Source organism: Manis javanica, chromosome 7 (assembly GCF_040802235.1).
Source record: "Manis javanica isolate MJ-LG chromosome 7, MJ_LKY, whole genome shotgun sequence".
NCBI classification, from domain to species: Eukaryota; Metazoa; Chordata; class Mammalia; order Pholidota; family Manidae; genus Manis; species Manis javanica.
This window is the reverse complement of record NC_133162.1, coordinates 43,941,348-43,962,359: the sequence shown is the minus strand read 5'-3', so window position 1 is coordinate 43,962,359 and position 21,012 is coordinate 43,941,348. Positions and strand designations below refer to the sequence as shown.

General features: G+C 49.0%; 1 protein-coding gene across 4 annotated transcripts in view; it reads left to right on the top strand.

Moving 5' to 3' along the window:
- CHST3 (carbohydrate sulfotransferase 3) overlaps positions 1–21,012 on the top strand; it is a 42,918-nt gene that overhangs the window by 6,135 nt on the left and 15,771 nt on the right. The gene's annotated exons all lie outside the window — the stretch shown is intronic.

Here is a 21,012-nt window from a genome sequence, read left to right as displayed (position 1 = left end):
GGGCAAGTTACTTAAACTCTCTGTGCCTTATTTTCCTAATCAGTAAAAGAGGGATGGTAATGAGTCATAGATAATAGGGTTGTAAGTAGATTAATATCTGTGAAGAGTTTAGAAATGTGCCTGCACATAGTGAGAGCTAAGTAGGTGTTATAACTATTACCACATGGTCTGCCCAGATATTCAGACCCAAATGCACAAGATTTCTTAGAGAGGTACTCACGAATTTGTCAGTGCATCATGGGAATGGGATCAATCACTTTGTCCTTTCTGAGCCCTGATTCTCAGGATGGGTGGCATTTGCTATACTAGACTCAAATTATAATTTATTAGAAAGATAATTCCATCTTCCCTCAGGAAGATCATTATTTTAAAACAGTGTGGGTCCTAACTCCCCAGAGAAGAGTGTGATTCCTTTAGCAGCAGGGATTTTCAAACTAAGGGTTCCTGTGGAGCCCCCGAGTTCAGCAGGGACCCTTCAGAGGCCTGATGGGAGGGGGACTCCAGGCCTCTCCCTCATTCATGTGCTCTACATATTGGGCTTCTGAGGAAAGTTCTGGTTCATAAGAAGGCTCTGCACCTTAGACGTTGAAAGCCTCCCTCTACAGGCTGACCTGCTTCTGCCCTGTGTGTGCGTGCGCGCCTGTTCTTACATGCCATGCCGATGGCTGTGCCTGTACCAGCCCACACAGCTCCCTGAGATTTGACCCCAGGCCTCTCCCACTCTCTTCTTTGTGCCCCTCTTGTCCTTTCTTCTCCAGCTGCCTCACCATCTGCAGGACTCTGGAAAGTGCTAATATGTCTGAGTCAAAGCAGCACTGAGGAAATATTTTGAAAACAAACTGGGCCAGCCCCCTAGCTGAGAATGCACTGATTTTCAGTGAGGAATTTCACAACTCTGATCTTCCAGGCAGTGCGTGGACCGGGCTTTGAGCCCCTGGCCCTCCTGTCACTGGAGGGTTAAGGACAGACATGCTTGAAGAGGCCCAAGATCAGAAACCTGGAACACATGAGTCAGGAAGGGGATATTACCCCGATAGAGGAGGAAGAACCGAAACACCCATGACTGTGAAGGTCAGGCACCCTGTTACATGTTTTTCTGAGAGACGGGTGATTTTTCTTTCACTTTCCTCCTTGCATCTGACACAGGTGTCCAGGGGTGGGTATGCAGGAAACAATGTAATGATAGCCAGCATGTGCACCACTGTACACAGCACTTGGGGGCCTGCACTCACCAAGTCCGCACAGGAAGCTCCCGAGGTCGGTACGTTTGGTAGCACCATTTTATAGATGGGCAAACAGAAGCAGACAGGCAGAAGAAGTTGCCGGCATCTCCAGCTAGTTGTGCAAAGCTGGGTGTCTGAGCTCTGCAGCCTGGCTGGAGTCACTGCTCTTAAATTAATCCTGCCAAGATACCACCTGCATGGTGTCCTGCTGCGGCTGCAGCCTGAGAGGCGAATGGCACACAGGAACAGTCATTTCATAACTGTGGCTGGGGCATGCTGCTGACTTCTGGCTGGGAAGCTCTGGGGAGGGTGGCTTCAGGGACAGACCCTGTGGGCACTACAAGTGGAAGTCAGAGCTGTGGCTCTCCCCAAGGCTGAGCCTGGGCAGGGCATTTCTGATGGTACAACAGCCTCTTTTGCAAGACTGGCCATCTGCAGATTGCTGCTCCCTTCGGCAATGACCCCAGCTCAGGAAGTGGCAATAGATAGCAGCAGGAGGGATTTAAAATAGTGAAGAGGAACTGGCAGAGCCGGGTCCTCTCTGTCATCCCTGGCTGTTCCAGCAAGACAAAAGCCCCACCCTGTAGTAAGCACCAAGCTGCTCACGATGCTGCATGATCTTCCAGAGAATATTATACTCCAGCCTCATCTTTTGCCAGCCCTCACCTTATGCTCAGTGTTCCAAGTACCAAACTCCTCGTTTCCCAGACACACACATCTGCTCTCTCCTTCCTTTTCTTTTGGCCATCTCCCAGTCATCCTTAGATCTCAGCTTGGATGTCACTTTCTGGAAGCCTTGTTTAGCAGCCCTCCCAAGGGCTGCCTGCACATCCCCTTATCACACTCTCCCCTGCTGTTACCATTGCTGGGTTTGTGGTTTGCACGGGACAGTGAGCTCTCTGAGGCAGGACAGGGTCTGCCTTGTTTACTTTTGTGTCCCCACTGCTTAGCACAGCCCCCTCCATGCAGTGAGTGCCCATACCTGACTGTGGAGCCACCAGTGATGCAAGTGAATGAGGCGGACGTGACTTGGGTGGATGTAGGAGGGGTGGATCTGCTCCTCCCAGGATAGGATACTCCTCTTATGGAGGAATCTGTCTGGGCAGAGGTGGTGGGAGTCCTGGTGACTTGGAGAGAGTGGCTGACATGGACCAGAGCCCCTGTGTGGGACAGGGAGGGAATGGGAGAGTGGGACCTTGGGCAGATGGCTTCTTGCAGCTGGTACCCTGATGGCGCCGGGCTGGGATCCTGAGGATGAGCCTGAACCCCTACCAGAGGCCCCACTGAACTAGGCAGGCTGATGGATGGCTGCACTAGAGGCCCACTACTCAAACCCATCAGCAAGGGTTCCGGTCCTATTCCCTTTGTAGATGGACGTCCATTCAGCCTCTCCAGGGTTCAGCCTCCTCAGGCAATGGAGGCCTCCCATGCTGAGTTCTTTCCCCTGAGCAGAGAGAAGGAAGCCCAGCCGGAAGGCCGCCTCCCTGGGGGTGATTCCAGATACAGCCCTTGAGCTGTCCTTGGAGAAGAGGCAGAATCCCAAGCACTGGATTCTCCTCCATGCCACCTGGAGAGCACATATTAGGGGGCTTTAGCCAAGGCCCATCCTGTCCTGAGGTTGTATGCCTGACATGGTACAAGGTGGGCTGGGGGTAGCAGAAGGCCCCTCTAGGCTAGAAAGAGAGAAGAGAATTGGGCACAAATACCCACCTTCAAGCCCAACTGTGATGAATCCACAAAGGTGGACATAAGGACCTGGGGAAGGCTTCTTGGAGGAGGTGGGCATTCCAATGCAAGAAGGGAACCTGGGCAGAAGCTGAGGGATGGGGAAATTTAGATTGAATGAGGGGATGGTGAGGCATCCAGTGGACTTGACTATAATATGTATGATGCATAAAGAAGAGAGAAAGAGGTGAGGCAGGATGGGGTGGTGGTTATATATGCAGGCTCTAGAGCCAGGCTGCTCACGGGAAACCCCACTCCCCACTTACTGGCTCAGAGGGGTTTCCTGGCTAGCCTCAACTCCCTCAGCAAGAAAGGGAAGGATCATGTGTGATCACGGTCAAGTGGCTTAACCTCTCTGTGCCTTAGTTTTCTTATCTGTAAAATGGAGATATTAATAGTACCCACTACATGGTGGTGATAAGAGAATAAAATGTGTTTCTATACAAGTGTTTATAACAATGCCTGGCACACAGTGAACATCAAGAAAAGTGATCTATTATTCTTTTTTTAAAAAAGTAGCTACAAAAGTGAATTGAGGTTGGATCAGAGAGGCCCTTGAATGTCATACTTTCCATTTGCTAAGCACCTGCTGAATGCCAGGTACTTTACAGACATTCTCACCCCACACAACCCAGCAAGGTTGTTAGCAATGTCTCCATTTTACAGATGAGGAGACCGAGGCTCAGGGAGGCAGAGTAACCCACCTGAGGTCCCTGGAAGAGTCAGAGGCAGTACTGAAACTCAGATCTGTCTGGTGCTTAGGTCTTCCCTCGATGTAGAGATTGGACAGACATGACAGAGGTGGCATGGGGACATGCCCTGGACTGGGGCTGCAGCCAGGAGCAGAACACTGATGTTGGAGCCATGGGTCCCTGGGGCAGGGAGAGCAGATGACAGGGGAAGGAGAGATGCTGGACAAGCCTGGGGATGGGGAGGCCCCGAGGCTAGAGCACATAGCTCTCCATCCACAGCCCGGGGCAAGCCACTGGGTCATTTTGATAAAACACGCCATCACTGAGTCTCACTGTCTGCTGCCTGCCTGCCAGTCTGCCCTCTATGGTCCTTCTGGGGACCTCACATCCAGTGTCCTGCAAGCAGACTCTCACTCCCCTGGCAGCAAGGCGAAGTCAGCTCTCCAGCCTCCTGTCCTGGGTTCCCCTCCCCAGCCACTGTCTCCCATCCTCCCTCCACTTTGCTCCTTGCCTGGGGCCCCACCTCACCCCCACTCATAAATCTGGCGGAGGCTCCTGCTTCTGGAAGTGGTGATGGGCATGAAGAGCTTCCAAAAGGGCCTCCAGGCCAGGGCTCTGGTTGGAATTCTGGGTGGGGAGGGGACAGCTCAGGAACCTGTGGAGTTTTTAGAGTTGCTTTTCCTTTGAGAATGATGCCTGCTGTGCTGTTGGAATTACTTTTTAAAAATAAAGCCAGGTTGAGCTGTGTGCCCCGCATCATGCCAGATCCCAGCAACTTCTGCACAGTTGAAAATCTGAGAGCTCTTTATGAACTAATCCTCAGACTGAGTGACTTATTTGCATGAGGTAGCCCCATTTTACAGGTGCCAACACTGAGACCCAGAGAGGTTAGGTGATCTGTCCAAGGTCACATAGCCAGAATTAAAACCCTCAGCTATTCAACTTCAGAAGTGCCAGTGCTCTTAGCCACTCCACCATCCAGCCACAAGTGAAGCCACCAGGAATCATGGGAGGTGGGGTATATCAAAACTTTGCCTGCCAAATGGTATGGTGCAGACAGGAAGTGCCAGGAGAGTTTCCATCTCAGAGTGTGGGTTACTCCCTAGAGCTTTTTGGAGCTTGTGGATCCATTTAAGTAGCAGAGAGCGCCCAGATTCCTTGGCTGTACAAACCCTGCTGATGTGGCCATTTGAGGTGAGACATTCCCCTCTGGAAGGAGCGTGGGGGAATTGGGGGTGCCTGCCCTGTTCCTGGTGGGCCAGACCTGTGAAAGGAGCCTGAGGCAAACGAGGGGCCGAGTGCCAGCCTCCTCCACCCAGTCTGTGGGCCGTGCCAGGCTGCTGCAGCTGCTCCACAACTCCCAGCTCCGCCTGTGCCGCCTGCAGCAGCGGGGAGGAGGGGCAGTGGCTGGCCTTGTGCTGAATGGCGCCCTCATCACAGCCTCATAAGGGAGGCATGATTATCCCCATTTTCCAGATGAGGACACTGAGGCTCAGAGGGGTTTCCTGGCCAGCCTGAACTCCCTCAGTGAGAAAGGGAAGGAACCAAGATTCTTAAGCCTTCTTTCTGCAGAGAGATGGGAGGGAAGATTTGGCCTGCCCTCTGACACTGAATGGGGCAATAGCTGGCTGTGTTCTCAGCCCTGCATGTCTGATTCATTCTGCGGTCACTGTGTCCCTGTGTTGCAGGGCAAATGACCCTCTGGAAAGCTCAGGTTTCCTTGGGCCATGAGTCACTATTTTCCAGGAGTACTTCTGAAGCCATAGGGGCCCTCCCCAGGCTTTGGGGGACACCCAGATGGCAGCCCCACCTGGTCCTGGCAATGCTTGCCTGTAGACGGGTGGCATGGAAACAAAGGGCCCCCATGAGAGACCTGGTCTGGATGTGACCGAGCAGGTGACACCTTGCCTTGCCCTCCACAGACAGGTACCAGACTCCCAGAGGTCATTCTGCAATATCTGCAGCCTCAGGGGTCCCTCATCGCCTTTAACACCCAGGTCCCATGTGCCTAGCACAACTCCAGTTGCTCTCCCCAGGGATTCTACAATCTGTAGGGCACTTCCTCCTGACACTTCCTCCCTTAGCCCTCAGCAGCCCAGCACGTGGGAGGGGACCCAAACCATTTACTCCCCTTATCAGTCTCAGGCCTGGTTACTACAGTAATAATATCTGGAGAGTTGTCACTTTTCTCGTGGAGAGAAGAGCCTGTGAAGTTCAACTGTAGAGGCAGTTCTGCTCACACTGCTCCCAAATATTCCCTTCAGGCTTTGCTCTGCTTAATTCAAAGGCCTGCTAAAACGATTTTCCAAAATGAGAGTCTTACCTCAAAAGAACTTAACCTCTATAGGCAGAAAACTGGTACCTGCTTTTATTTTTATTTTTTTAGTTTGATTAAATCTCATAAAGTAATATATACCTATGATTTGGAACTGGGAAAGTACAAAGGATATATGGTGAGATCTCCTTCCCGTGCCTGCCCCAGACTCCCCACAAAGGCAGACAGTGTTACCAGTTTCTTGGTGTCTAAGCTGCTTTTAAATTGTTCAGTTTTAATACAATTAAAGTCATACTTTACTGGGCTTCCTGTTCCACCACTAGTCAAACTGAGGCATAACCTGAGGATGGCATGAGGCCTCGAGTCCTCTTTACTGGGCTTCCTGTTCCACCACTAGTCAAACTGAGGCATAACCTGAGGATGGCATGAGGCCTCGAGTCCAGCTCTCCGGGTTAACCCGCACAGGCAGGTCCACCCTTCCCTACCCTCATCCTGCGTGTGACCATAGGTCCTCCCCTGCTCCCTTCCTTTCCCTTCTTTCCTATATATTTGGAACTGTACAGCAAATGTGAACCCTAATACAAAGTGAAAACTGGTAAGAATGGTGTGAGGTAGAGAAATAAATAATGCCCGGAGAGCAATGTGCTTGAGATTTGACATCAGCCATCCCTGCGCTTCTTGTCCTGGTCTTGCGCCTCCACCTGGGTGACCTTGGGCAGGTTGCTTATCTGGATAATGAAGGAGAGGACAGTGGTGAGGATCCAGGCTGTGCACAGTGCTGGGAGGAGAACTACGAGGTGCAAAAGGGCTTTCTAAGGAGGAGAGGGTGACAGATGTGTAGTAAGGGGAAGGGGGCAGTGCTGTTCCTCTGGAGGGCTGCATCAAGGAGGGCTCTGGGAACATGCAGGGTTTGGGCTCACCCTTAGGGGATGGGTAGAGTTTAGCCAGGCATGTATGGAGTAAAGTGTGGCCCTTTAGGAAGCACATGCCCTGGGCTATTGGCTGCCTGCCCTCCCTTGAAAATACCTTCCCTTTTCTGTATTTCCACCCAGAAGTATGGACCCTCAGCTTTCTATTTTTTTTTTTAAGTAGTGACTTTGTTGTTCTTACAATAATAATAGATGCTTAGTATGTAAAACAGACAAATACAGAGAAGGAAGCTACAAATCATCCCTCAATTCTGCCACCCAGATGTAACTGGTCAGTCATTTGGTCCATGTGTATCTTGAGGCATATATATATATGGGGCAGTAGAGGAACAGCAAGTTTTAAAAACATGGAAAATTGCACAGTTTAGTGTCACTTCAGGCCAGCATCATAAGGAGTCTGTCTGCCCCAAAGCAGCCCCTCTCATCTGCTCACAGCCTCTGAGTGCATCATGAGTACACTGCATGGGGCAAGGGGACTCTCAGGGCATGATCTTTAAAACCTCCCACTCAAACAAATTACAAAAGGGGAGCCAGTTGAAATTAGTACATTCCTGCTCTAGAACAGTGGCTTTCAATGTTTTTGAACCAAAACCTCAGGCAGACACACAACACACATATAATGAAACAAAAGTCTTATAAAACCCGTATGTATCTTTATTACACATGAGGCACTCTGATTTTTTCTGTTCTGTACAACTCTGTTCTGTTCTATTAACAAAAACAAAAGCTTGGCTTCCTTACCTATGAATCACACAACCTGAAGTTCGAAGAATATCACTCTAGACAGTGACTCAAACTTCCGTGTGTGTGCCAGGCTCACCTGCAGCCCTTGCTGAAACGGCTCGCTGTGCCCACCCCAGAGATTCCAACTGAGGAGGTCTGGGGAGGGGCCCAAGGATACGCGTTTCTACCAAGTTCCCAGGTGCTGCTGGCCCCGGGCCCACTTTGATATCCCACCCTCCTGGGATACTTTTAAGGCAATGTACTCCCTTGGCAGAGACTACCAGAGGATCTGTATTATTCAGCAGGTGAGGATTACTGATGGCTGACACAAGAATTTTGGGTTCATGACATTTTCGAGGAATCTGGTCAGGCACTGCCTTTGGAATCTTAAACACCACCCTGCTGAAATCCAGCTCACACTGTTAATATCAAGTGCTAAATGTAGAAAAGGTCTATTAAGCAGAGAGACATTTATGTCCAGCCCTGGTTGAATTACCTCTGAAATCCCAAGCCCACAGAACATAAAACCCTCCCAGCCCTTTTGAAAACACTGTTCTTCTACAGGCAATGAAAGGCGCCATTTACCATGTGGATTTCGCTTTCTGTTTTTCCAAAGGGAAGAAGCTAGGTCAAGCATGACCGCCCTATGGGGAAAGCTGTCCTCCTGGCTCGTTGGGGTCCAGTGGGTATCACTGGCTGTCCCGGGATCCCCAGCTCTACCTGAAACCTTTTCTGGCCTTGCAGTTAGGTACCTGCATGAGTACCCTGCTCTCCAGCCTGCTGACTTCTGAGCCTGGCCTGTGTTCCAAGCTGCCTCTGCTCTTCCAGCTAGGGAGCTTGCAGCCCCCACCCCTACTACCCCCACTCCGTAGCTCTGGGGCCTCTTGCAGTTCTCTAGAAGCCAGTCCTCAGCTGGGAGCAGCCTCATAAGGGAGCGAAGTGTTACATGGGCACAGAGCCCTTCTGTTCCATTAACAATGGCCTGTTGATGGCTGGATCCTGACCACGGCAGCCCCCTTGACTGGACTCTGGGGAGGAGGAAAAACTGCAGTCCCCCAGGCAGCCATTTCTGGGTGTGAGGTTGATTGGAGGAGGCCTGCCCACCCACAGAACCTCACTCTTCAAGCCCTGATCCTGGGGGCAGTTTGGGGCCCCAGGAGTGATGCAGTTCTGTCTAATCCAACATCTATCGCACAGCTCCTGGGCGCTGACATTCAGTGCTAAGTAGCTGTGGGGAACAGACTAACTGCTAACATGAATTCAGCGCTTATTACAGTCAGCTCATCCCTGGCTGCCCTACAGAGCCACTAGGGAGCTTATAAAAATTCCTATGCACAGACACTCCTGCCCCCAAATCTTCAGGAGTGACCCAGGCACTGATACTCTGTGAAAGCTCTCAAAATGATTCTCATGCCCAGCTGGGGTTAACCATCATGGACTTCTTATTTGTTAGATACTGTGCTAAGCATTTAACTCATAGTATCCCATTTCATAAGGTAGATGCTTGTGCAAGACTGAAAGATGTCCACACATGACTCCTCTGCACCTCTGGATCTCAGGATGTTACCTCCCATGGTAGATGGGACTTTGCAGTGTGATTAAGTTGTGGGTTGAGATAGGGAAATTACCCTGTGGGCCCAGTGTAATAAGGATCCTTACATGAGGGAGGTTTGACTACAGAAGAAGAGGTTCGAGTAATACATCAAGAAAGACTCAACCTGCCCTTGTGGACTTTGAAAATCGAGGAAGGGGCCCTGAGACAGGGAAAACAGGCAGCCGCAGCAGCTGGAAAAGGCAAAGAAGCACATTCTCCCCTAGAGTCTCTGGAAGAAAGGCAGACCTACTGACACCTTGATTTTAGGCCAGTGCAACTGATCTTGGACTCTGGAACTGTAAAATAATAAATGTGTTGTTTTAAGCCACTGATTTATGGTAATATATTACAATAGCCACAGGAAACTGACATAGGGAAGTGAGGTGGTAAGCGGCAGAGCTGGAACAGGAAGAACTCAGGCATGTCTCACCCCTTAATCAGTGCTCTCTACACTTCACCGCTTGGCCCTCCTCGTAGCCAGACATGGGCCTAGATCCCAACCCTGCCACAGTCTGTCCTTTGCTAATGGTGAGCCCTACTTGGCAGGGAGACGTTGGGCAGAGAGAGGGGGAGCTAGAGACCAATCAGAAAGCTAGGCTGGGCCACGTTATCCCTAGATGAAATGCCACATGGAAGAATTTAAACTTGATTCTGGAGGAATGGAACCCACAGGGCACCGTCCCTGGTCTCCTGTGCTGCATTTCATGTTGCTGTCTTTCAGGACCACCGAGGCTCTGGGACCTGGCCTGCCATAGCAACCCACCTCCCATTCAAAACCACAGCATGGGGCCAGGAACAGCACTGTACTCACTGTCACCAGCGGCCAGCAGCAGCTACTCACATGGGACAGCCAGTGGGCTCCCATTTCCTGGGAGACTAGCAACCACCTCGTGCCTCCAAGGCACTTATCTGCTGAGACTCTCAAGGACCTTGTACCCGGGGCCCTACCTGTCTCTCAGAGAAGCAGTATGAGACAGGAAGAGGTCCAGAGCTGCCCGGCAAGGTGGTGACAGGTCCCAGCTGACCGACTGCTGGCTAGGATGCTGGAGCTGCCCACTGCAGTACAGCTCTCGCCTTTTGGCTGAGCCTGCCCGCTTGGCAATATAGCCTAGCAGCTGAACTCCTAGACTATAGAGCCAAACTGCCTGGGTTCAAGTCCCAGCTCTACCTTATAACTGAGGGCAGGTTGTTTGGCTTTTCCTTGACTCAAATGAGGGTGGTGATTATTATCTATTATTATATAGGAAGATACCGTACCCTCCTCAGAGAGTTGTCCTTGGGACTACAGACATTTATGTGTGTGAATTTCTTGGAACAGTAGCTGGTTCATTAAAAGTGTTGGCTTCAGTTATCATTCGGCTCCCCAGAGCAAAGACTGTGTCTCGCCCTCCCTCTATTCCCAGCGCCTCCTCCCATGCTTGGCCCAGAGCACATACTCGGCAAATGAATTTACTTATTGAATGTGAGCTTCTATTATCCAGAGGTTCACTAGGTACTTTCCCAAATGTTTTCACTTTTTAAGAGTTCCGTCTTCATTCTTCAAACCCTTCTCCTCCTCCTTCTTGCCTGGGAGCTACAGAATTGCCAGAAAGCAGCCTGAAGCTGGCTTTGCCATGGGGAAGTCCTGGGAGCAGCTCAAAGATAACCCAGATTCCCTTGGTCTCGCTAGCCCTGGAGTGCTGGCGGTCTGCGGTTAGCATGGCTGCCTGGGCTCCCCTTCACTCCTAGGCCATGCCTGACTCTCCTGCTGAGGCTCCCAGAGGTCTCTGGGCTCTGGGGCAGTACTGTGTGGCACCACATGGCCTCAGATGGACTCCGTGCCTGCTCCCAGCTCCTCTCCTAACCGGAGCTCATGCAGGTCTTCCAGCTGATGGGGCATCAGACATCATGTGTTCCCTCCGGAGTCCTGTCCCCTCTTTCTCTTTTCCCCTACTTTGAGGATGGGGCTTCCTCATCAAGTCCTACTATCTCATTCTGTCCCCCCTCCCTAGAAAGCTCCCTTGCATGTGAATAGACCCCAGGAAGGTCGCCAGTCCCTGGTTCTATAAAAAGTCTCAAGAGTTACAGTTTGGAGTCACCTAGCTCACTCTTCTGCCCAGTCTTGTCACTACCTGCAGCTCCATTTTCCAGAGATCTCTTTCAGCCCTTCCTACTGTTGAGGGAGCTGGTTTTCTTTTTAATTAAACTTTCTTTGTTCTGATTGCAGATACACATGCAGTTTTAAGAAATAATACAGAGATCGCATGAACCCATTACCCAGCTTCCCCTGGTGGTAACATCTTACAGAACTCTAGCACACATCACCATCAGGGTGCTGACATTGACACAGTCAAGACCCAGAACATCCCCATCACCACAAGGATGAGTCCCTCATGTTGCCCTTTTACAGTCACACCCATTCCGTCCTGCCCCACCCCTTCCTTAAAACCAGAGGAGCTAGCTTGAAATAGACCACTCAACACAGGCCTAGATGCCCCCCAAGCCCTTGTGTCTCAGATAAAAGAAGGACCACAGACCTGTTCAGCCAGCATCCATCCCTGGGCAGCAGACCCCTGCCAGCCTGGCCTTGCTGCTGAGCCAGCACACACAGGCAGCCGCTCCTGCTGAGACACCTAGTACTCTTTAAGGAAGCTGGGTGCTCTAAGGCACAGCTCTCAATCTTTGCTGATTCTAGATTGGAATCCCCTGGGGAGCTTTAAACAACCATGCCCACACCATAACCAGACCAATTCAGTCATAATCTCTGAGGATGAGACCCAGGCCTCAGTAATTTCTGAAGCTCCCCAGGTGACTCTCAGTTACTATCAGGGTTGAAAACCAGTGCTCAGGGAGAATCATCGAATAAACCACAGCCATGCTTCTCCTCTAGCCATGGCAGACATCACCAAGCAATCACAGCACTCTTTTCCTGTGAAGATCCCACCTTTTCAAATACAGCATTCCAGGCAGCCACTTCCAGTTGATTAGCCTTGGCCCAGGAGTTGACGCTGACCTGTCTTCCCAGCTGGAAAGCCTAAAACTATTTGGGGATGGCCATGTCCAGGTGTGTCCAGGCCTGAGGTCCAGTGCATTAGGTGAGCATCCCTCCAAATAATGCTAGAAAGGTGGGTCCTTGACTCATAGAAGCAGTGGCAGCAAAGGCACAGCAAGTAAGGATTGTCTGGTTGGTTCCATAGGAAAAGATGGAGTGAATCGGCCAGTGTCCTTCGCCGGCAGCAGCCCGCAGCTCAGCAAGGAGAGATGTGTGCACAGGGAGTGTGATCCAACAGTGCCACCAGCACAGACAGGTTCTGGCTCACATCCATCCAGGCCTGCAGTAATGACCAGTCTGTGTGCAGTCTTACCTAGTTCCAGGGCTCATGCAAGCTTATCTGATGCCCACAACAGCCCTGTAGGGGTGACCCAGGCTCAGAGCAGTTAACACCTTGCTCAAAGTCACCAGAGAGAAAGTGAGAGGGCCCATTCAAGTCTGATGCCCCCTGTCCAGTGCTCAGAGCAGTTAGACACTGACTGCCTGGACCAGACTCTGCCTCGCTCTCCCAGGGCTGGGTAGAAATGGGCTCCTTTGTGGCCCTAGATCAGCCCAGGCAATAGCAGTGGTCAATACAGGCTAAGACCCCTGCTGCTCTTTCCGCTACCCCCTGCATCCACCACAGCAATGGCACTGTGATGGGGGGCAGAACTCCCTGGTGAAAAAGAGAAGGAGCTTCTTTTTTGTCACAAGGAATAAAGCCCTTGCCTGCTGTTCACAGGACCATTAAATGGGGGCCTCAGGAAGCTGTGGGACTGCTGATTACCTCAGAGGATCCAAATTCTGTTTCTCTGCTTCCAAGCCAGTATGGTTGGAAGAGAACTGGGAGCATGAGACATACTCCTCTCCATTCTGTCTCTTACTTGGACATTCTCCAGGCACAGAAAGGTTTGAAGGTTCTCGGAGGGTCAATAAGTAGGATAGAGCAGGAAGGGGGTCCTGGGCTCCTGCACTGAGAATTTTCCTACCCAGCTATCTCAGCAATCCTGTAGTAGAATTATCTTCACAGAGGTGCAGAGCAAGATAGGAAAGCTGTGTGACTATACTGAAGGGCAAGCATGGTCCCACCACAGCTTCCATGGGCTTCTCCTGAGCATGTTCACATGTGATGCACCCATATGCATATATACATGTTTTGTGAATGGGTTTCAGCCCTGGGCAAGTTCACTATGTATTCAGTGAGACTGAGGAATGACAACAGAATGCTCTTGGGGTAAGAGGATTTATTACCCAGCTTGTTCTCCCTGCAATAGGTCGAGCACTAGAATCACGTCTGCATCCAACAGTTTGCAGGTCTGTAACCCTCCTTCATCTCTGCCTCTGCCCAGAGTGGTTGGCAGAGCTCTTTATAAAGTGACTCAGTCAGTAATAGCTTATTGCCTAGGGTGTGGAAGCGGTAGGCTAGCAGTAGGCCAGTTACATTATCAAGTAGTTTAGGTTCAGATGAGGATCCTGGCCACAAGAACTTCAATTTTCCTCACAACATACTTGCACATATTTCTGTTTGAAAGGTTGCTCAGATCAATAAAACTAACAAAAACTCCCAAACCCACAAGTGAGCACAGAACTCTGTAATAAGCTAACCAAAATGGAAATAATAAGGCACATGGGGAATAAAGGAAGGAAAAGAATTCAAGGGCCGAGGAGATTCCTAGCTTTCCTTAACCTGCTCCTCCTAAAGCAAGAGTAGCAAATGTGTGACATGTGCCAGTCCTTTCCCATCCTGCATACATGGCAGACATCACTAATTAACCACCACATTGGTTCCCACAGAAAACAAGCTTGACATCAGAATTCTCATCATAGTGCTCCAGGCAGCCAATACCAATAAACTGGCTTTGGCTAATGAGATGAAAATTATTTGTTATCCTCAGCGTAACAGCATTATTTGGTTCAAGATGCAGCCACCATCTTTGTCAGGCTCTCCTTGCATGTGCTGGGGTAAGTTCATCACGAAGCTGATTAGACAGACTTGGTCATTCAACTAAATATAGGGCAATGTATGAGAATACAACTCCAAACACTCTTTGTATCCCAGTTTACTTTATAACCACTTCCTTTTATTTGGAAAAACTAATAAATAAACATGGTGACAAATTCAAACAATAGGAGAAGTGTAAGTGGAAAGTGGGCCCCATGCCCACCCCCTATTTCCCAGTTCCCCTCAACCGTTTTTGCCAGTTTATTTCTCTCTCTAGAGCTATTCTAAAGATGTACCAGTATTTGTGTGTATCCACCCCTGATTTTTACACACTTATACTACATTCTTATGGTAGTATACCACATACACACTGGCCCCTGGCTTGTATCACTCACATCTTGAACAGTATTTCCTGTCAGCCCAGACAGAACTGCCTCTTTCCTTTTAATCATTACGGAGCACTGCACTGATAAATGCACTGCCATTTATCTAACTAGTATTTTATTTTATTTTATTGCCTACTAGCAGACCCTAAGGTCATTTTCAGCCTTTTGCAATTATAAACAGTTTACATGTGATGCATCTTTGTAACTCTATAAGCATATTTGCAAGATTAACTCCTAGAAGTGGAATTGCTGGGTTAGACTGTCATATTTAAAATTGTGATGGTTTGCCAAATAGTCCCTCCAAAAGGACACTGCCATCAGCACTATGAGAGAGCACTGTGTATTAGGACAGAGCAAGCTTTGCTGCAATAACAGCCCCCCAGATCTCAGTGGCTCCATACAACTAAGGCTTACTTTTCATTTGCTCCACATTTGATGCAGGTTGGGCAGCTGTCCAAGCAGCAGCACAGTGTCTGGGCTGCCTCCATCTTGTCCTGAGCTAGTTGGAACATAGGGCCTCCAGTGTTGCCACAGCAAGAGAAGAGAGGGCCCAAGGAACATGTGGGATCATTTTAAGGACCAGGCTTTGAAGTGGCTTACGTCACTTCAACCTCCATGCCACTGATCAGGACCTGATCTTGTGGCCTCAACTAGCTGCAGGAGAGGCTGGGGAAGGTGGAGGGCATATGAGCACAGGGTGAGCACCAAGTCTCAGCTAGGTGTTTCTCCAGAACTTCACCTACACAGTATATTATAGAACATTTTGTTTTTCAGTCTAGTATGTGGACAGAAGTGGCATTTATGTCATTTCAATTTGCCCTTATATGCTTTCTTTAGGCAATTGGCCTCAACCTTTTTCTGCTGTGATACCCATAGCAGATTATGTTCACACTCAAGACACACTCCAGTGGACTTGCCCAAATTTTCCCAAAACCCAAAAATGTTTTGTGTGGAAACCCTAAGACTTTAATAAATTTTTTGGCCCTTACTCATAAAAACATATAAAGGCATGTGAGTAATAATAAAAAGCTAGCTGTGTAAAGATCTTTGCCAGCTGTGGTGTGGAATGGATTGGCAGCAGCTCTGTGTGATTTCCTAGGCTCATGGTAACCCCACCTCCAGCCTCGTTCACGAAAGCAGAAGTCGAGAGAGGGAGAAGGTGCAGCTATAAGACCTCTGCATCCATTCCAGCTCACTTCTAAAAGCATTTTTTATAGCAAATTTTGATGCTTTAACTATCACTTCACCTAGTAACTTTACCATTAATTGTATTCTATGGTGTTTTGTTCAGTGAAGTGCTTCTTAGACTAAATTAAAGGCTTGGATGGATGTACAGGGTATGTGTGTTTGAATGGACAGTTTATGTAAGAGGAGACTTGGGATTTGGGCTAGTGTTGTGGAGTGACGTCAGATAGCAGGATGCCAAACTAATGGGTGGTGCAGAATTTTGTTTGGTAGCCAATAAGGATCCTGTAAGACTGGGAGGGCAAATCAGTTTTATCTCATACCCAACTCTAATGGATTGGTGCTGCATTGAGACGGTTTATGAAGCTACATCTAGTCTCAGCTGAAAGAGGACAATGATTTATTAGTGACGTCTCCCCAGGCATGACGCTGCTGAGTGGTGGTGTGTGTGCCATGGATTTGCCATCCCTGTCCTGAAAGTTCTTGAGGGGGCAAAGCTGTGAGAGTCAGGGCACAAAGTTGAGCAGGGCCATCCTGCCCTGAGAGCCATGAGACCTACAGAGCAGTAGTTTGAGTTCTGTCACCATCCAGTTGTATGCCTTGGGTAAGAAATCCCCTTCTCTGAGCCTGAATTCCCATAGATGAAAAAAAATGAGAAAGGGTGGATAAGAAAATTTCCAAGCCCCTTCCAGTCCTGACATTCTGCAGTTTTAGGTCATGAGCCATGTTTTTTTCCATGATTGGGTGGGTGGAATACAGGACAGATTTTTTCTTGGACTTTCAGAAAGAAATGCCCCCTCAGACTTGCAGCTGAAGGCAAGTACAGCTGAAGCTGGGAAGCCAAGCTGCTTTGCGTAAGGCTGCTGACCTGAGCTGCTGCTGACGTGATTTTGTCATTAGGGGAAAATCCACTGGTACCCAACTTGTCCTCAGCCTAGCAGCTATGAGGCCTAAAGCCCTTCACAAGGCTACTCTGCAAAGGCCCCTTGCCCCACCCCTACCCCATGGCTCCTGGCATTCCTGTGGCCACACTCATGTCAGTGTACTCAGCCCTTCCTGGCCACGCAGGGCAGTGTGGGATTTGTGTGCGGCTCTGGCCTGCAGGGAGGCTGGGGAGAGAGCATCCTGCAGGGTTCTGCCTACAGGATTTCTGGGTCTCTCTCTCTGGCTGCCTGCTGCCTCAGGACTACAGGGGGCTGCAGTGCCTGGGATGGGGCAAGTTAGCCAGGTTTACCCCCAGATAGGGCAAGAGTCAGGGGGAGATGTCCAGGGCCAAATGCCATCCACTGGCATTTGGAGTGGTGATGGCTCTATCCAAGGAACATTTCCAGCTGGTGATCAGGTCAAGTTATCACTGTTTTATTCATCTTGGTATTTTTAAGGGACTGAGACTCCCCATTCTAACACTTGGCACCATTGACCAAGCCATAGAATCCACTGCACCTGTCAAGACAGGGCAAGTGGTTCCCTATTTTAAGCTTGGGATATTTTACTGACATTGCCAAGGTCGGCCCCTTGAATTCTCTGTGGGTACTCATGACCAATAGATGCTCTAAAGGCCCCGTTTGCAGATGAGGAAGCCACTCAGTTTTAAGTTCCTTTCCCAAGATCACAGGGCTTCAAAGACAGTAAGTAAAAGCAAGTAAGTCAAAGAGCACCTGCAACTACAGAATCACTGTTAACTTGTTCAGACTTTTCCAGAGAGAGAGAGAGAGAGTCTATATATATATAGACATACATATATGCACACATGTATATACATTTATATACATGTCTATGTCTATGTATATAAACATATAGATACACAACCATACATTTTTGACAAAATGAATTCCTACTTCAAATACTATTGTGTCCTTGTTTGGTGCAGCATTATAGTGTAAACATCTCTCTGTACAGTAAATTAACTTTAGGCCAACATGCATTTATCAACAGCATATTATCAAACATCTTCTGTGTCCAATACTCCACTAGCACTAGAGAAGAGAAGACCAACCTACAGGAAACCACAGCTAACTCTTCAAGACAGTATACGAACCTATGTGCTCACAAACATTACTGGGTCTGGCCATGCGCCAGGCACTGTGGGTGCAGTAGGGAGCAAGACTGATCTTCAAGGGAAGAACCATGGGTCCTCTTAGAGTCTGGTTCCCTGACCTTCGCTGCCTGTAGGTATCATTTATTTCTTTTTTTTTTTTTTACTGTGGAAAATATATATACCATAAAATTTACTGTTTTAACCATTTTTAAATGTACAGTCCAGTGGTATTAAGTACATTCACACTGTTGTGCCACCATCACCACCATCCATCTCCAGAACTTTTTCAACATCCCAAACTGACACTCTATTCCTGTTAAACACTAACTCTCCATTTCCATGCCCCCTAGTGCCAGGCAACCACCCTTCTTTTTCTGTCTCCATGAATCAGCTCCCGTGGGTACCTCGTGTAAGTGGAGTATATGGCGTTTGTCCTTTTGTGTCTGGCTGATTTCACTTGATGTAGTGTCCCCAAAGCTCATGCATGCTGTGCGGGCCACAGGCATCGCGTTGCCTCCTTAACTCCTGTCCTCCCCTTCGCTCTGTAACCGCCTGCTCAGGCCACTCCCCTCTCCTGGACCACCGCACTAGGGACTAACTGGCCTCCCAGCCTCCAGTCCTGCCCTCTCCCAATGCATCTTCCACACCACTTCTAAAGTGAGCTTACATTTCTCTTTTCAAGTTTCAGATTAGATTTTGTTTGTTTTCATTTGCTTATTGTTAAGTTTTGGGAGTTCTTTATACCTCTAAGTATAAGTTCTTTGATCAGAGATAGGACTTGCAGACCTTTTTTCCCAAGCTGTGGATGGTCTTTTTCTCTATATACTGTCTTTCAAAGAGCAGCGGTTTTTAATATTGATAAATTCAAATTTATTAGTGGGTTCTTTTGTGGATTGTGCTTTTGGTGTAATGTCTAAGACAATCCAAAACCACAAAGAATTTCTATAGTTTTAGATTTTACTTTTAGGCCTATGGTCTATTTCGAGTTAATATTTGTATATAGTATGAGGCATGAACTGAAGTCCAGTTTTTTGCATATGGATATGTAATGGTCCCAATACCATTTTTTCCAGAGACCATCCTTTCTCCATTGAATTGCCTTTGCAACTTTTTTGAAAACCAGTGTTCTGTGTATGTCTGGTCTATTTCTCTATGGTATGATGTAAATACCATACTGTCTTGAAAATTAATTTTATAATAACCCTGAAACCAGGTGCTGTTAGTCCTTTGAGTTTGTTCTGCAAAGTTGTTCTGGCTGTCAGATTAAATTTTAAAATTTCTTACAGTGATACATGTAGATGGCCATCAAAAATTCAAAGAATATGAAAGGGTATAAAATGAAAAGAATCATCACTTAATATTCCATGTCTGTAGCTGTGCACCAGTACTTTTAACCCCTCATGGCCTGCATTCACTGTGTCCAAGCACTGCAATTACTCAGCCAGCCTTGTCTGGTAGACTCGAGTTGTGTCTCACCTGTTGGATTTCCAACGCTGGGTGCACATCCTTGGCCATGGATCTTGGCACACATCCAGGTCAATTCCAAATGAGCCAGCAGACTCCTTACCAAGCTGCCCAGCTGCCTGGTTATGTGCATCCTGGACACCAGCCTCCACTGCAGCTCCTAACCGGGCAAGTGCAGCGAAGCTCAGAGTGGTGGGTCAGCTTGGACCTGGCCCAGGGTCCAGGGTTCAACATGAGAGGCACAGGAACTGTTTTCACTGACAAGGAGACCTGGATTGTTGTCTGGAGCCCTGTAATTCATGCAGCTGTCATGGAGTTTACATAGTTTGTGTTGCTCACACAGCTTAACAGGCCCCAGTGAAGTGACTGTGTCAAGTGTGGGTGGAGAACCTGTTCCCCACAATTCCCTTCTTACAAGTTCTTGGATGTCCACTGCTCCTCAGGCGACACACATCTTCACCTTTGGCTGCTTCTACTTGTCTTGTCTTGGCTGAGGCTGGACACCTGCTGATAAGGAAGTTATAGATGGGTTTGTTCTCAGGACAAGAAGCTGGAGCCCTGGGATGTGAGGGTGTTGTCAGCATCCATTCACTTTCTTATTCTTCTGTTCCTTCTCTTCTTCCTTCACTCAGTGGCTCATCCAGCAGCGTCTGGGCATTTACTCTCCTGTTGGACACTAAGCTGGAGATACTAGGGGCCCTTGGTCCTTCCCAAGCCATCTCTGGATGTCTTATGTGAAATAAAACCCAGCAGAGGCAGGCCGAGCCTTCTCCCTGTCCTGCTCTCCGTCTCCACACTCTCTAGGGGATTCAGAGACAACTCACAGAAACCCTCCTGAGGTCTCACCCTTCCCAGGAGTTGGCATGGCTGGGGCAGCCTCAGCCCATGGTTTGGTTCAGAGCTTCCCTGATGGGCTTCATTGCTCCTACCTCTGCCCATGGAGCCTCCTGCTCCAGAGCCTGCAACAGCTAAAGGCCCAACCCCCACTGTGCTCTTGGCCCTGAGAAAGGGAGGGGAGTGGAGTTTTGCTGCCTGATGCAATGTCTGGCAGGGCCCAGCCCTTATCAGAGCGCCTTACACATCAACCCGGAGACCCACCTTCCCAGGGAGGAGGCGGAGTGGGCTACAGTCCATCTTGGGCCTCAGTAGAAGGCCCAGGGAGGCCAAGGGCCTAGTTGGGAGCAATCCAAGTAGAAAGCTGTTGTCTAGTGAGGGCCCCTTGCCAGGTCACAAGGAAGGCCTGAGCAGAAAGGCCCCGGCAGGAAAGCAGTGTGAGGAAGTCAGTGCCCAGAGTTCAGGGCCTCAGCTTGCAGCCCACTCTTTGCAGCTGCTCCCTAAGATTTGTCTGGGGTGCCTTTGGCTGTTTTCTGCTCTTCCCATCATTAGCACATAGCTGTCAAAGCCTGAACTGAAAGCCCCAAGGCTGTTTCTTCATCCCAGATTAGTATGATAATTCAAGAGACTGATAGATGTGAAGCCCCAGGCATGTGGTTTGGGCTACAGTACACACTCAGACCACACACCCATACTATTTGTCCACAAGTACACACTCAGCATGTGCTCATACTACATGCTTAGGGAACATACTAAACACACACCCAAGCACATGCTCTTAGCACACACACAGTTCACTCATATAGAAGAAACTACACCTTCATATTTCCCATCAACTTAGAATGATGAGCATCTCACACTGGGTTAAATGCTTTGGAAAAGGCATGCATCCATTCATTTAGCCAAAATTACGGAGCACCTACTCTATGCGCAGTATGCATAGTGTAGGGCTGGAATTTGGGGCACGGAATACAAAGGTGGAGCAGACAAAG